This window comes from Grammomys surdaster, unplaced genomic scaffold (genome assembly GCF_004785775.1).
Source record: "Grammomys surdaster isolate TR1022 unplaced genomic scaffold, NIH_TR_1.0 258, whole genome shotgun sequence".
Taxonomy (NCBI): Eukaryota; Metazoa; Chordata; class Mammalia; order Rodentia; family Muridae; genus Grammomys; species Grammomys surdaster.
The window spans coordinates 1,811,253-1,828,997 of NW_021604699.1; the positions used below are offsets into that span (position 1 = coordinate 1,811,253).

The 17,745-nt window shown below is 42.1% G+C and overlaps 1 protein-coding gene across 2 annotated transcripts in view; it reads left to right on the top strand.

Moving 5' to 3' along the window:
* The first annotated feature begins 5,431 nt into the window (after positions 1-5,431).
* The window catches only part of Exoc2 (exocyst complex component 2), a 164,251-nt gene continuing 151,937 nt past the window's right edge, over positions 5,432-17,745 (top strand). Inside the window, exon 1 of one of the 2 annotated variants that reach the window (XM_028775674.1) lies at positions 5,432-5,507. The gene's annotated coding sequence lies outside the window, so the exon portion shown is untranslated. Of the gene's footprint in view, positions 5,508-11,436; positions 11,511-17,745 lie in introns of those variants that run through there. The other variant, XM_028775675.1, reaches the window with a different exon arrangement.

Here is a 17,745-nt window from a genome sequence, read left to right on the forward strand (position 1 = left end):
GAGGAGAAAAGAAAAGAAAAGAAAAGAAAAGAAAAGAAAAGAAAAGAAAAGAAAACTTCCTTCTGAATGTGTTTTAAACAAACTCATGGTTGCAAATCAGAGGCACTTAGCAGCAGTAACAATTAGAGTTAAACAGATCTGAAACACAAAATGGCATGATGGAGAGAATAGCAATCACTGACATTTATTTTTTCCTAAAATGAAGTTTCCATGAGGCTTATCAGCTACCAAGGGTATATCTTTTGCAGATGGATAATTTTAATTATCTTTGTTTTTAAATTAAACTTTATAAGAATGCTCACGTGTCCATAAGGTCTGGGAAAGCTATTGTTTATCTGCAGGAAGCATAACATTCATGCTCGTACATTCATCTACATTTCTGATAGTGGGATGGGTATGCAGCACACTGAATACAAAGAAAACATCAAAACATAAACCAAACACCCAAGGTCTAAAACATATGGTCAAGCATAGGAAGAATTACTTAATGGAAAAAGCAAAAATGCAATAAAAATAAAAAAATTGAAAACACAGCTCACATATTTATCATTATATTATTTCTTTTATTACTTTACTTCATGGTTAGCCTGCACAATGGCTTTCAATGATTGTACCTTAGCACAGTAATTATTTCCAGGGTGGGAGGCTAACAGGGAGGTGGGGAAGTGATTGAGGACCAGGCAGCAAAGAATTATAGAAACAAAGAGGTGGAGGGAGCCGCCTTAAAGTTCTGCTTAAAATGGATGTGTTATAGGTAACCTAGTCACAGAACAAAGCCTCTGGGGGAAACCCCACCTTTCAATTGAACAGCAGAGTAATTAGTATGATCCACTACCATGGTGTACAGAATTATTTGGAAAAACTGCACTAACACCACCCATATGCCCCATTCTGCCCAGATGGCCAGACAGAGGTGCCAGATGAGAGAGTCTTGAGGGTCTGCCAAAACTCCTTCAGAGAGTTGTTGCCGAAACCTACTTGTGAGATTTCAGGGCTTAACGTACTTCAGACTTTCTCTTATTCAACCAACTTTAAAAATGAGATTAATTGGAATTTTCCAAAGATCAAAGACTCAGGGGTTACATCATGTAGGAACTAGAAAGTAGGTTTTGGATTTTCAATGTAATTTTTCTTTTAATCAATAGTTAGTTCTTGATTTTTTTCAGGACTGTGGATATTTTTGTTTCCTGTCATAATTTGCTGTTGAACACTTTGAGTGTTTCTTTTCAGTAGCAGTGAAAACTGAAGTACTTCTCAACTCACCTGGCTAAGTGTCTTAGTTACAAGGGTGCAGCTGGGAACAACAAAGGTTTCACTTGGTGAAAATGGAAGGTCTATGTGGCATGGAAACACTTCCCAGCGTTTATTTGTGCATATATTCTTTATGTTTTAGGATCCCAGAAATGTAAAGACATGCTGGCTGGCAATGGGCTGCTTCTTCATCTACTGGATAGAGAGTTGAGGATGAAGACATCCTGAGTGGGTAAGGCACAGCTTCCTTTTTACATAGCTTCTCATGTGCTGAGCAACAGAGCTGGTGTCCTGTCATTGTCTTGAGAATCTGAGGTCAGACCCTGTGAGAGTCACGCTTCTGAGCCTTATAATTTAGGGGAGTCCTGCTGAGCATAAGGAAACTTTGTCATCATGGACTGACATGGACTGACAGGATAAAATTTTTGTCAGATTGGAATTTTTAAAAGAATGAGATCTGAAGACAAATTGGCAAACTGGATGCAATCTGATACCCTGGACACAGGGAAAGCCTTCCTACAGGAGGGTAGCAAGATTCAAGTCTTGTACACAGCATGACACCACAGCTGATACTTCTAGTCCCAGTGAGCTAACAGACCTTAGCAGCTGAGCTACAAAATGGAAGCCAGTAACACTGGCTGGGCCCTTCATCTTCATATGCTACCATTCTCATAGATAAACTGGGGGAATGATGCCATTTTCTGTCAGTCCTATGGCCACTGACATTGTCAATTTATTTTTGTTCAAGCTGAACAGGCATACCTGTTTCAAAGTAAGAAAAAAGTCCAAAGTATCTAATATCACACACACACACATACTCAGACTCTCTCTCTCTCTCTCTCTCACACACACACACACAGACTCATAGACACACATTTAGACTCTCACTCACACACACAGACTCTCACACACAGACACACTCACACAGACAGACAGACAGAGAGACAGACAGACAGAGAGACAGACACACACACACACACACACACACACACACAGAGAGAGAGAGAGAGAGAGAGAGAGAGAGAGAGAGAGAGAGAGAGACCTACTCCTAGCTAGCAATCTTAACTAAATTAAAAGCTGTATGTGAGAGGACACCTCTGCAATTCCAGCACTTGCGAGGGTAGAGACAGGGAATTTCCAAGCCAGTCTCGGCAATACAGTGAGATTCTTTCAAAACAATAACAGCAAAAACAACAAAATAAGAAAAACTAAAAGTAACTGAAATGAAACCATACATTTCGTTAGAAACCCCTATTTAGGACCCAAAGGAATCTTAATTCCTATTCACATATAATCACAGCATTTGATTATTTCTGCCCTCTGGGGACTGAGCAGGAATTAGAGAGCATCCTGGGATGCTAACTGAGCCCTTCCCACATTTTGACCCAGTTCCTTTTTTTCCAGGCTATGTGGCTCTCATATATCTTTGGCAGAGAGAGCCTTTCCTCAATTTCTTCACTCCCTCATGGACCACCTACAGACATAACCTACCACCAGAGACGCCCAGATGTAAACACAGGTGTTCGGCACATCTGCACTGTTGCACTGGATGGCAGTAATAGCCATATGGTTGGAGTAACAGTAACACCATGCCTCTTCTTTAGAGCCAAGTTTATTTACAATTTTCAAATTGAAATATGCAAATTTCAAGCAAATAAAAAGCCCACAGGGCTCCATTTCACTGTAAAGTTGATCAGAGACATATGACTATGTTGAAGACTTTTCACACTGAGTCCTGAAGCCAATGAGAAATGAAGATTGCTAAGTATATATCAAGGCAGTTGCTAGGAGCACATGATAGTTAAAACGAAGGTAAAAAGAGTATGAGTGAAAGGGTTTCCTAAACCAAGAACCATGGCTAAGGAATTGCTGAAAGAGCTCGTCTTGTGTGACAGTCTTGCAGGCTTTCAAATTCTCTCTATAGCTTTAAACATGAAGGATGTCAGAGCTGGTGCTATTTGCTTAAAGCATGTCAGCTGACACTATATTGTCAAAATGTGTTTATCAAATATTGCTTTTCTTTTTTGCTTGGCCGTTTAGCAGACTGTGAAGTAGATGGCTAGAAACAGGTCACTCCCTACAGCTCTGCTGTTATCATAGCGAACACTTTAGTCCCAGCTTTTCATCTAACATCCATTTTGTGAAGCACACAAAATCCCTTTTCTCAGGAAGTTCAGGAGTAGGACAAGAGAGTAAGTGAAGAGACCGGCACTCTGCTGACAGACTATGGCTATTGGTCTTATGGACAGCCACCCTGATGGACTGAATCCCTGTCATATTGGGTCTCTGTGGTATATACTATAAGAATGAAGACGACAAGAATGTCCCAGCAAGGATGACTAATCATTAGCTTCTGCTAAGAAGGAGCCTTCAGAGATGGCATCTTTACAGTTGTGTTTAGGGTTAGGTTGCACACTATGTATGGCCCCTTTCAAACCGACTTGCCATGCCATACTGAGTACTTAAGGTATTGATGTAAGGAAAAACAGATACATAAATTATCTAAGGAGTGTAGCGTGTCTCCTGGTGTTTCTGAAGACTAATTTTGGATAGACCAGGGAGTACTGCGTCAAAATCCTTCCTTTTAGTTCTAATGAAATCTGAAAGTGTTGAAAATATAAGCCTGTACAATGATTTGTAACTGCCTCAGCAGCTACCATAGCAATTTTAGGTTTAACAATTTTATTTTCCGGAAACTTCTGCACCAGTGTTTCTTAGTTGGCTTCAAGGTTAGGACCAGAAACTTGAGGAGGGGGAAAAACAAGGAAAATTGTACCAGTGTTCTTTATAGTAACAAAAGAGCCTCTTTCTTCTTCTGAGTGCCTCTGTTTCACTAGCAGAGCATATTTATTATTATTTTTTTGATCCAGGAAAATTTCTGTGAGTTCTCAAGAGCCACCATTCTGGCTTTGATGGCAGGGCAGCCTTACCTGACAAATGGCACATCACTGAGCCCAGAAGGGTTTGGTTTCACTCTGAAAGGCTGCACAAGTGCTAGAGATTTCTTACTGTATTTCCTTAAGACCCCTGCTGCCAAGTCTCTTGCTCACATATAGTGTTCCCTTGTTCTTCCAAATGGATGGTTCTGGAAACACTTTGACATATCTTTTCACAAATAGGAGAGAAAAATGAAGTCATATGATAACTCTTGATTCATAGTATCTGTGCAACACCCTCGCCAGTGAATGTACTGAATGGATGTATAATGTAGCACCTAAAGATATTTGAAAAAAAAAAAAAAAGATAGCTTAGGCCAGTGGCTCTCAACCCCTCCAGGGGAATGATCTTTTTACAGGGGTTGTCTAAGACCATCAGAAAACATATATTTACATTGCATTCATAACAGTAGCAAAATTACAGCTATGAAGTAACAAAATAATGTTATGGTTGGGGCGGTCACCACAATATAGGGAACTGTATTAAAAGGTCTCGGCACTAGAAAGGTTAGGCTGTTAGTGGTTATTTCTCTCCACAGTCATGACGACACAAGTAGACCTCTATTCTATGCTTCTGCCATTGTCCTCTGCTGAAGATCACTGTCTTTTGTTGCCTGGATTGTCCAGTTTAGTTGGCCATCTCCAGAGCACAGCCCACAGGAGAGTACATTCAAAGCTTAGGGCTTCTAGGTTGTAGATAGAAGTCATATCTATAATATGAGTGTCTTGTGAGTTTGCAAATCAATTTGCCACTCAGACCCTGGGAACCCCAATGCTCTGACCTGTGAGATCCCTTAATCAGGCAAGCACTCCTGGCTAGATGCAGTCTTTTAACTGAGGTCTGCCTCTTGACCTGGTGCTGATCCCTGACCCCTGTGGACTCTTGGACAACATCTACTGTGACCCTAACTCACTGTACCCTCTTTATCCCTCCCCTCTTTTTTCCTCTCTGAATTCCACACTTCCACTTTCTCCCTCTACTCCTTTCTGCTTCCCTCCTTCTTCCCCCCCCCCCCCCCCCGTTCTCATCAATTCCTCTTCTCCTTTCTACCTCTCTACCCTTCTCTCCTTCCCCCTCCCCCTTTCCCCTTTCTTTCTTCCCACTCCACTTCCATCCGGTCTGTCCATTCCATCTAACTTCCCCTCTTATTCTGGTTCTCCTTCCCCTCTGGAGAGAGGCAGTCCATCTAGGACTCGGCGCTCGGCTAGGCGGCGGATCGACGCGCTCGGCGCTCACGGCGTGCGGAAGTGCGGCCCTACGGCTGGCTGCTGCGACCCGGACCGGGTTGATCGGGACCTGACGCCGCCTGCATGCTGCAGGTGAGTGTCGCGTCCTGATTGAGGACGCCCCCGGCCCGGAGTGGATCTCCGTGGCACGGGACCGCCGGGGCTGGGCGACCTTGGAAGGCGCGGTGAAGGACCTGGGGCGCGGGGCTGCGTGTTGGAGCCACGGGCCGAGTCTCCCCATCCGCCTCCGCGCAGGCCGCCGGGCTGGACCCCGGAGGAGCGGCCGGTATGAAGGGTCTGTTTTTAATCTACTTAAGCCCTCCGTGCTAACGCGGATGGGAAGCTTGAGTGGTTTCTTTTCTACTCTGGGAGCAGCCGCAAGTGCGTGTTCAGCCACACCTCCATTAGGCCATTTGGATGCCTTATATTAAAAAACTAATGGCAACTGGTTATCTCTCTATTAATGCATAGTAAGATTTTGTTTATCAAGCTTAGCATGTGATGGCCTGGGCTTGGTAACATGTTCCGCCAATGTCAAGGAACTGAAAGTCAAAACAAAAATGATCTAAATGTGAAAATTTTGTGGTTCGAAAGGTGATAGAAAGACGCTGATGTGTGCTTGCCTCTTACATGTTCTCTTTTGTTCGACTCAGAAGACACTTAGTATTTTTAAGCAGGGGAACTTGCGATTGTTGGAAACATTTTTTGGAATCATTAGAAAGTGGTCTTTTTTTTCCTTGTCAATTATTTAATTTACAGACACTTTGAACTATTTCCTTCCAAAAGGTGATACCTTGAAGACTACATTCATAACAATTGTAAAGGCTGTATTCTAGTATTGGGCTTCTTCAACTTTTGACACTTAAAACTTATAAAGAATTTCCATGACTTTATGTAAGTTTATAAAATAGGTAGACAATGTTTTCATTCACTAACTGTAAGTCACAAAGCATTTTATTTTAAAACAATTTTTGTATACATGTACACTTACCGTTTATTAAAGATGAAAGCATAGAGTTGGATAACAATTCTTTTTACATAAATAGTTAAGTCTTGGTTTAATATTTGTAACTACGGGACGCTGAGCATCTCCAGTGCTTTTCAGAGCTGACTGATTATTTTAATTTTCTAATCATCAGTACTAAGAAGATTGCTACATATAAATACATAGTACAAAATGGTAGTACCGTTAGGAACATTTTGGAAATTGTTGCAAATTTGTCCTTACTCCCAAGCAAAATTCATTGGTGATCTTTTAGAACTTCAGATCAGCAACTCAGACAGCAGTTCTTCAAATTAAAATTGACACAACACGATTCAAAGACCCATTCATTTGATGATTACATGCTAAGGAATGCCAGTAGGGAAATGTATATAGTCTTTGCTTTCTGTAATCAAACCATTTTTCTTCTTTAAGAACAGAACATTTTGTGTGTGTGTTTGTGTATATTATATGTGTATATGTAATATATATATGTATATATAATGTGTGTGTGTGTGTGTTAGTTTTTTTCATTGCTGTAACCAAGTACCTGCTAAGCAATTTCAGGGAAGAAGGGCATGCTCTGGTTTATAGATTGGAGTTATATTGCCCGTGCTGGTGAGGCTGCTCCAGGGTGGCAGGACTGTGTGTGCCCTGGGATACCTCAGGAACAGGAAGCAGATAGAAGTTAGGATGTGGGGCTGGGCTCTAAAACCTCAAGTCCCCGCCCCCTAGTGACTCACCAAGGCTCTTCATCCTAAAGCTTTCAAAACTACCTAAAACAGTGTTAGGAGGTTTGAGCTTATAGGAGATATTTTCCATTCAAATCATAACATATAATGAAAACAACTGCTCTTTGTAACATAGAGTAATTTGACACTGAATTGTAGTGTTTGGGTTTAATACTCTCCGGTAATTCATGACATGGCAACTTGCACAGAGAGAAAGTTTAGAACCAAGGCAGGGATAAAGTTGGATTGAGTACTGCTAGTAACACCTTTGATTCACTATGGATTTGATTTTTTTTAATTCATTTTTTATCCCATGTGTTGAGAAGACTTTCATCTCGCTTTTTTTTTTTCTCTACCTCAACATTCAGTTACATGACCCTGTATAACCTACAGGATTGCTACCCACAGTTTAAGAATCTGCATTCTGGTAAAAGACTTGGTATTGAATAGAATCTCTGAGTGTATAGCAACAGCAGGATCTTACTATTAGTATTCTATCTAAACTCCACCTCCACAGTTACCTGGCAACAGGCAGGTAGACCTGCCAACTATAAAAGGGGCTGCCTGCCCCCTCCTCTCTCTCTTGCGACCCTTCTCCCATGCCTGCAGGTTCTCTGTCCCCTCGCCCCTCCCCACTTCCCTTCCCCCTCTCTCCATGTGGTCGTGGCCAGCCTCTACTCCTCTACCTCTCTTTCTCTCTCTCTCTCTCTCTCTCTCTCTCTCTCTCTCTCTCTCTCTCTCCTTTCACTCTTTTTCCTCAGTCCTGAATAAACTCCCCCTCGTGGAACCGTCTGTTCTGCTGTGGTCTGTTCCAAGCTACTTGCGAAAACCTAACACTTACCACATAGGAAACGTTAGGGATAAACTTGTCTTTCAGTTACCTTTTCACATACTTTCTGGTTTACTCTTCTTTCTCTGAGATGGTCTCATTCTGTGCTCAGGTTGATCTTGAACTCCTTGACTGAAGTGATCCTCATACCACAGCTTCCTCAGTGCTAAGACACATACCGCTATGCCTGGCTTTTCTGTACTTAGCTTTATCAGTCCCAGGTTCCTAGCAGTGCATACTGCAGAGTTCACATAGTATGTTTTTAATGTTTATCTAGTAGCTGAGTTTTAGGCTTATGTTAAAGTCGGCTATTTTGAGATTGATTTGAGTGGGAAATAACTTTGATTACTAAGCAGTATGAGGAAGTATTGACTGATAAACTCTGGGGAGTGCACCCCCTTGACTGCCTATAGAGCTGGAATGGAAGGGACTGTTCATTGTAATCAAACACTTTACAGTATGTTATGTTGATTAGAGGAATGATGCTATGGTACAAATGGGCAAACCACATAACTGGAGAGATGTTGGGTATTTTGAAGCTGTGAATACACACATAAGCTTTTTTTTTTTTAATCTCAGTTTGGATATTAAAGTCAAATTTATTTGGGTGTAGGAATTAAAGCAACCATTCAGTTCTCCATGTGCTACCACCAGCCAGTTGCATGACAGCAGCTGTGTTACTCAGCATCTTTGAACCTTAGCTTCCCTTTTCAAGTATTCAGAGACTATATGCAATTTGATTATCTCAGTGTGTAGTGTCCCTGTATTCTCCGCACTGGGGAGACTGATGCAGGAGGATGCTGAGTAAAAGAACAGCCTGGGCTCCCTCCCTCCCCCCCCCCCTCCCCCCCTCCCCCCCCCCCTCCCTCCCTTCCTTCTTTCCTTCCTTCCTTCCTTCTCTTTAAAGATCATTTTCAGTTTGAAATTCTGTGACATTGGAAGTTACATGATTGCATTCATTATAATTTTACTGAGTGAGACAAACAACCTGAATTATTTGGCTGTGGTTTCATCAGAATGAAAGTCCCACATGAGTGCTGTGACGTATGTGTATGTAAGTTAGGGGCTCTGCTGGAATCGGAATTCATGCCACATGGTTCAATGAGACTTTAATGAAGGGACTATTTGAGGAGGTGTGGTTATCTAAAAGATGGTGAGGCTTAAAGAGAAGCAAAAGTTAGAAGGTACAGGGGGGAAAGTAGACGCTGTTGAGGGCTGGAGGAGGGCCTTTAAATGGGGCCCTCGAGGAATCTTCTAGATTATCACCCACATTCTATGCAAAATCTTTTTTTTTTTTTTTTTTTGGTTTGGTTTTTCGAGACAGGGTTTCTCTGTGTAGCCCTTGCTGTCCTGGAACTCACTCTGTAGACCAGGCTAGCCTCGAACTCTTGAACTCAGAAATCCGCCTGCCTCTGCCTCCCAAGTGCTGGGATTAAAGAAGTGCGCCACCACCGCCCGGCTTTTATGCAAAATCTATTTGAGCATGTTTCACGCTTTTCAAATTGCTCCTCCATCCATTCACATCTACTCTCTAGTAGGGGACCTTGCCACCTGCTTTGGAAAAGTAGAACTGTCTAAGTAGAATCCCATGGTCCTTGTACCACGACAGTTTCTTTTCCAGTTAGGGTCAGAGATGCATCTCTCTGTGTACCTGACTAGGGAGCTCATCCACTCTGCCTTTGACTGTCTTTCTTGTCTTGCTAACATAACGGCTCTTTCCTTGGTGTATGCTTAGAGGTAGCAACAAGAAAGGCACCTGCAGAAAGAAATAGAGCCTTCTTCACCTCAGAATCTTACTCATCTTTCTCTGTACTTCTTCCCTTCCCAGTCATATTTAAAAAAAAAATATTTGCTGATATTCTTTTTCTGTTGAGCTGTCCCACTGCCATGACTCTCCTGAAGGCCATGGTCAGTCTTGGCCTCCTGATCTTTTAATGTTACTCCTGTCTACTGTAATACCTGGGGACACAGCAGTCTCTTAATGAGTGCTTTGGTTGGGCAAACCTTTTTACACTCCTAGTTTATCTTTAGCACCTTCACCATTCTGAGGATATGAGGAGTCAGCCTGTTGAGGTTCCAGGTGATCTTTTTCTTTGTGGCCCGAATTATCTTAATGGCCTAATTGGTGGCTGTATATGCTAATGACCTCTTCAATCTCTTGAAGGTGGCTTCACTTTTAGGAGTAATATCTGAACTTTTTTTTTTAAAAAAAATAAAATTTCTGATATACCAGGACTTAAGTTTTGTTGTTCCCTGTGGATCTAAGAAGAAGGGATTGTGGTGTCCAATTTGCAAATATTTTTGAGTGATAGTGTGTTTTTGTGTGAAGCCGCCTTTCTGTTTTCCTTTCCCTAAGTAGTGTGATTTTCATTCTGACAGTTTGTCAGCATCTAGTGGGTTGAGGACCAGCCAGCTTTAGACTCCAGCCATTGGCTGTGCAGTGTAGGAAGGTGCTCACCTGCAATGCTGGTTCTGGGGAGCAAGGAGCATTCTGAGTGAATCTTCTCAGTGAGTCTGTGCCTGTTTTATGAGAGTAGCTGGGTCATCCAGGATTTATGTAATAAATGAGTTATGTAGGAGTGTTGAAGGACTTCTCAGATTTTGCCCATGTGTTTTTTGTTCTGGTCAGTGTTGCTTCCTGGTGATCTCTGGCACATTCTCCTCCCCTAATCCCTCATGTCCAAGTATAGTAGGAGGTAATAGTCTTTTCCTCATCTATAAACAAAGAGACATGAGATAAAAATAGAAAAATAAATAGAAATTATGTGCCATTCATGTTATTTACTATAACATAATTCCTAATTATGTCATGTAATTACTATATTTTTTTCTCATAACAGACTAAGATGTAAACACTCATATTTTCATTAAAAACCATAGATAACATATTTCAGTTACTTTTCATTTTTGGAGGTAAAAAAGGAAGTGAATTCTAAAGAGAGGCCAGGGAAGGTCAGGGAGGAAGCTGTATTCACACAGCCTGCTTTCCTGCAGATTGTTTGAGGCCCTGTTTTTAAGCAGGCACCGCTACAGTAAAATTTGAGCTCTCTAGTTTCATTCAGGTTTGAGTTTGGTCTTGGTTTTGTTAATTATGGGTTTGCATTGAGGCCTGAGGAAAAAAGATTATTCTCTGAGGGTTATTTATTTATTTATTTATTTGATCTTAGAACTCCTTCTTGGTTATAATTTTATTTTCTGATTTTTTTCTAATATTATTTCCATAGGTAATTTTAAAATGTACTTTTAGCCTGAAATTCTAAAAGGCAGTTTACTTTCTTTTATTGTACCAATAAATATTTCAGAAAATTAAGTTTATGCCTCAATGCAATAAGGGAAAATTATGAAATTAAGTGTCTGATTTCAAGTCCAGGAAGCTGGCTTAGTGGGTCAGGTGCTTGCTTTGCTTTGTTAACAGAAGGACCTGAGTTTGGATCTTTATCAACCATGTCTGGCATCTCTTATTCCAGGCAGATTCCTGGAGCTAGCAGCCAGCCTAGAGGAATGGTGAGCTCCACCTGAAGTGCAAGAGAGAGAGACTGTGAAAAACCAAAAAGGTAGATAGCAAGAGGAAATACCTGATTGATCTGCTCTCCGTACACATGAATGGGCGAGGGCACCTGCACACATACGCACCAGTGTGCACACACATACACACACACAGACACACACACACACATACACACACTCCCCAATCTCTGTTCCAAAAATCCTTTAATGTATACCATTAATGGTGAAGAGAGACTGAATAACCTGTCTTATACAAATCTGTAAAGAAAATAGTTAAACATTATAAATTCTAAGAAAAGATGGTCTCTTGGCTTTATTTTAATGAAATTTTTTTTAATAATTTATTTATTTATTTATTTTTCGAACATGAAATGCTTTTTTATAGCATGTTTTACAAGGGGAGGGGGTAAGAGGGGCCAGGTGGTGGAAAAGTACAAAATCTTCTTGGCCTGTGCCTTGAAACATGTCATGGTCTATACGGTACACTGCCTTGAATTATGATCTACCTGCAGTTCTTCAGAAGATATGGTACACTGCTTGAGTTATGGTCTCCCTGCTATTCTTAAGAAGACATGGTACTCTGCTTTGAGTCTATCTCCCCCATAGGGGGAGGCAGGGGAGCTGGCAGCTGTGTCAGTCTCCTGCGGAGTCACTTCTGGATCCTCTTCAATTTTCGGCTGATGGTAATGAACTTCAACCGTCTTCTTGATGGCAGCATCAACCTGGTTCCGTGGATGACAGGTCGCGGGCGACGATCTCTGTCTCGCTCAATCTTGATGTCCTGTGCACATCCTCTCAATGAGGGTCCGTCCAGAGGGGTCCGTACCTTGAGCCCCACGTCTGGGTGCCACTTGACCCGACCGGCAGGCCCTAGTTATTCGTGGGGGCTGAAATGTTTTTTATAGTAGTGATTTTCTCTTTTGACCTGTGATGGATAGGAGGTTAATTGATATTAAATGGATGCTTTGTTAATCCATCAGCTACTAAATTGGTGTGGGGGAGTCCAGGTCAAGACTGCATAGGGCCTTGTTTTCTCAAGGAGGGTTATGGATTCCACTCTTTCCAACTTCCCTGAAGCCCACACCAATCTCCAGCTGTCTGTGCAGGGACCTCTTCCATCTCCTTTCCTGCTCCCCTCCCTTCTCTTCCCCTCATCCTTCTAGATCTCCCCACCCCCTTGTTCCCCCCATCTGCAGAGTGACAGCTTGTAGATGTTGCGTGCGAGTGAGCTGGACTGGCGCTGTGTGGTCCAAGTGTGTGGTCTCCAGCTCTGCGGAGAGGCTGCTAACAGGGTAGATGAGAGAGAGCAATACTGTTTACTTTAATTTATTTCGGATGCCGGAATTGTGCTCAGGGTTTTTCCTAAGTTTGACTGCACTGCTAGCAGCTTCAGTCTCTCACAGCTGCGGTGCAGGCTGAACTGCCCTGGCCTCTCAGACAGGCACTTTCCTCAGCATCTGCCTGTGTAATCCCCTGTGGCTCTGAAATGTTAACAGCACTGCTGAGTGCTGTGATTATTGCCTTTCACTATGTCAAGATGGATGGCCTTGAAATTTCTTTTGAGATGGAGCTAGACAAATAAAGCAGAAATTGTAAGATAGAGACAAAGTTGATGTATCTTTAGAAATTGGGAAAGCTATTATTCAGAATTTGGATTGAATGAATCCAACTATGGTCATGTAAAAGGATCTGGGAGTTAGGTGACATCTGCCATGTTTAACCATTTTAATAACATAAACCAATTTAAGCTGGTGGTTGATTCCTTGACCTTCTGGGGAAACGCCCATTGATTTTGGTATGCCTGTTTACTGTTGTTTTGTCGGCAGGGAATAGTGCGTTATTTCATCTTAAATTCCTGACAAGTTGAAACAAATGAAACTTTATTTATATCAGACTATATGCTAGGGCAGTGTCTTTTTTCACTAATGTGTAGATTATGAGTATATCAATAATATTTCCTTGGTTTTATTTCTGAACATTTTTGTTGAGGTGTTCAAGTGTGTTGTTACTTGAATAAATAGCTGTAGACTTTTAACATTCCTTGGGCTTTGTACATTGTTTTTCTTTCCTGGCTTCCTGTCAGTCTTGCTGGGGTAGGATTGCTTTGTTGATAAGTTGTTCAGTGAGGACTAGGAATTCTAGGCCAATGGTGTCTGTCTTCAGAGAGGCCCCTGGATTCTGCACTCCATCCTACCCGCACCTACCTTTAGCACTGAGTTAAAGCACATAAACTCATTTTGTATCCACAAGAGGGGAAACCTCCCTTTCTTCTCCTGTGTCTCTTTAGTGAGGAGATGGTTCTCCTTAGCTTCTATGTCTAGAATCAGAAGACTTCCAAGTATGTAGTAGTGTTGGATACATTTGAAACTTTTTTTTTTATTGGATGTTTTATTTACATTTCATATGTTGTCCCCTTACCCCATCCCCCACCCACCCAGGAACCCCCTATCCCCTCACCCCTCCTCCTTCTTCTCTGCGGATGTACCCCTACATACCCCCCACTCCTACCTCCCCACCCTCAAATTCCCACCCCCTGGGGCGTCCAGCCTTCATGAGGCCAAGGATCTCTTCTCCCACCTATGCCCAGCAGGGCCCTCCGCTCTTACATATACAGCTGAAGCCATGGGTCCCTCCCTAAGTGCTCCCAGGCTGGTGGTTTAGATCCTGGGAGCTGTGGTTGGTTGGTATTGTTGCTCTCCTCATAGGGCCACAAATCCTTTCAGCTCCAATGGTCTTCACTCTAACTCCTCCATTGGGAACCCCATGATCAGTTCAATGGCTAGTTGTGAGCATCTGCCTCTGACTATGTCAGACTCTTGCAGATCTCTGAGGAGACATCCATATCAGGCTCTTATCAGCATGCACTTCCTGACTTCCACATTAGCATCTACCTTTGGTGACTGCACATGGGATGGATACTCAGGTGGAATGGTCTTCAGACGGCTCCTCCTAACAATGAATTTGAGAATTTCCTAGGTAAATGGATGGAACTAGAAATTATCATCCTGAGTGAGGTAAGCCAATCACAAAAGAACATACATGGTATACACTCACTGATTATTGGATATTAGCCCAGAACCTTGAAATGCCCAAGATTCAACTCACAGGCCACATGAAGCTCATGAAGAAGGAAGACCAAGTGGGGGTGATTCGGTCCTTCTTAGAAGGAGCAACAAAATAATAAGGGAGCAAATATGGAGGCAAAATGAGGGATAGAAACTGAAGGAGGGGCCATCTAAAACTTTTTTTAATACTACTTTCTTGATATTTCTTCTGGTGTTCAACCTTCTTGGACTTGCGTATTTGTTGTGATCATGATGTTACTCTAATATAAGAATTGTGAAGCACAGTTAGTATGTTCTCAAAGTTGGGTGGCCATCAGCATTGACTCAAGAATATTTTTTTACTCCAGAAGAAATCCCTTAACTCACCATCAGTCCTTTAACATTCTTCATTTCTGTAACTACTACTACTAAAATCAAGTTTCTTTTCAAAATGTATTCTTCACATCCATCTATCTATCTATCTATCTATCTATCTATCTATCTATCTATCTATCTGTGTGTAGGGAGGGGCTCATGTGCCACAGTCCTTATTTAGGGATCAGAGGACAATTTGGAGGGGAATCTATTGTTTCCCTCCACCATATGAGCTCGCTGCTGCTATGACTGAGCAGCCTATGGAAGAGCCAGTTGGAGAGCTGGAGTTCTTGGAGTTGTGCAGTCCAGGTACTCTTACCTGGTGGTCCAGCTGGATGGAAGAATAGGAATTCATGTGCGCATTCTAGCCATGCTGCTGAGATAACGTCATAGTCATAGGGGAAACGAACAAGTATAAGGCAAAGTGATGAAGGAGATGACCTCATGTAGTTACCTCCTTCCACTGCATGGGATCCAGGTATCAAACTGGTACTCAGGCTTGGTTGCAAGCACTCTTACATGCTGAGCCATCTTGTGGGCCCCACCATTCTACTTTTTGTGTTTTTGAGTTCACATGTTTTGAACTTTCTGGTAATTTGGCTGTTTGTGTTAATTATGGCAGAGTAAATGGATAGTATTAGTGGTGACATGAGACATTTATCTAAGAACTAAACATTTTCTTTATATAGAAAGAAAAAAAATACCTACAAATGATGGCTAAGTCAAATAATGATAACTACAAATGAACTTGTATTTTGTTTGGGAACATGATGGCCTCAGGCTTAAGTATGACAGAAATGCTGTGGGAATGCTCTGTCTCTTAGTTGCCCATTCCCCACAGCAGTTGTGTAGGTTCCTTTAAAATCTCCCTTGGGCTTTGCCACTTCGACTGCTTATTGGTTGCAGACAGGGAACTCTAAAAGGGGCTCCCTGATTAACTGAATCCCACTGTTTCTAGTTTAGCTATTTCTGGGCTACTCCTTCAGGAATGAACTGTGCAGGTAAAGGGCCACTGGGAGCTGTTCTTAGGGCAGGCCGGTCTGAGAGAGGTCCTTGTAGAAGTGTCTGCAGACCATAGAACTTGGCAGTGTAACCAATAGTGGTTCAAGCACATTTCTGTGGAAGACACAAGTTCATTTCTGAACCTAAGAAAACATACTTCTTTTATTTGGATTTTTCATGACTTAGAACTGAAAGGTTGTTACATCTTATATGTTGTCAGCACTGTCCCTTCGTCTTCCAGGTAAGGATATTTTAAATTGAAAAGACGAACTATAGTTTTCCTTTTTTTGTGATGCTGGTAATTGAACCTAGGGTCTCTTTTGGGTTATCTCTGAGCTATATCCCCAGCCCTCTTTTTATATTTTGTTTTGAGACAGGGTCATAGTAAGTTTCTCAGGATAGCCAGGAACTCACTTTGTAGCCAGGTAAGCCTTCAGTGGTTCCTCTGGTCTCAGCCTCCTGAATAGCTGGGTTTATAGGCTTGTGTCACCAGGTAAGCCTTCAGTGGTTCCTCTGGTCTCAGCCTCCTGAATAGCTGGGTTTATAGACTTGTGTCACCAGGTAAGCCTTCAGTGGTTCCTCTGGTCTCAGCCTCCTGAATAGCTGGGTTTATAGACTTGTGTCACCAGGTTGGAGAAGAACAATTTTTTGATGTTAAGATTGGAGAAGTGGTAGAATTCATTTCAGTTAAGTAATACAGAAAAAGTGTTAGACCTACAAATTTTAATTTTTAATTCTTCAGGTAGTTTTTTTTTTTATAGAAACTATAGGATGTCGATATTTGTACCTTTGATGTCCTGGAAAAGGAACTGCTTGGCTCAGATCTTGGTGGCTATGTGGACTCCATCTCATTTTTCCCCATGGAATGTTTCTGTATTGGTGATTAACTGTAGTGATCATGATTGATTGCCAGTGTAGGATGTAGTTAGCAAACTCAGTTTCTATGGTAGCTTTTGGTGATTGCTACTATGCAAAGATTTATTGGTTTAGCATTGGCAAGATGGCTCAGTGGGAAAAACCCATACAGACCTGACAATCAGAGTACAATCTCCAGAACTTAACCTACATAAGAGTAGAAAAGAAAACTGACTCTACAGAGGCTCTGACCTATGTAGGATTCACATGCGAGACACACACACACACACACACACACACACACACACACACGCTGGGGGTGTTGGTGATAGTCTTGGCAGGGGAGGAGCAAGCTGACTTAGTAGGTAAAGTAGTTTGCTATGCAAACATGAGTTGGGTTTGATCTCTAGGACCCACATCAAAGTGGAGTGAACTGACTTTGCAGAGATGACCTCTGACCTCCACATGCATGTCTGCATACAGATCATGTGCTCCTGTACACAAATAAAACAAACAAACCAAAAACCCAAAAAACCTACACAGCACGTGGGACACAGTAGAGAGGCAAAGAAGGACATGTTTGCATTACAACATATCTAGCTGATGTTTCACTCAAAGGCCTCATTTCCCAATTTTGCATAGCTGGAATTTCACATGGTCTTTGAGGTCCCTGTTGCGCTGGTTGAAAGCTTATAAAAGTCCTAGTTCTGCTGCTGAGGTAGATAATTTCATAGTTTTACCTCCCAGGAGAAATGAACAAGTGTAGGACAGAATGGCAAAGGGCACAGTCTCACATGGTCTGTGTCCCTTTGCTCCCTGCCTTGGATCTCCATCCAAAGTGATGTCTCTGGGTATGCTCTACTCTGTGTCGTCCAAGGCCCACCTATTTTTGTAAAAATGCATATTCATGCTCATAGCTACAGGGGAGTATATAGAAATCTATTTAAACCATCATTCCCCTGACCCTCCCCATGCTCCTCCAGTCTCCTTCCCGGAGTTAACCTGA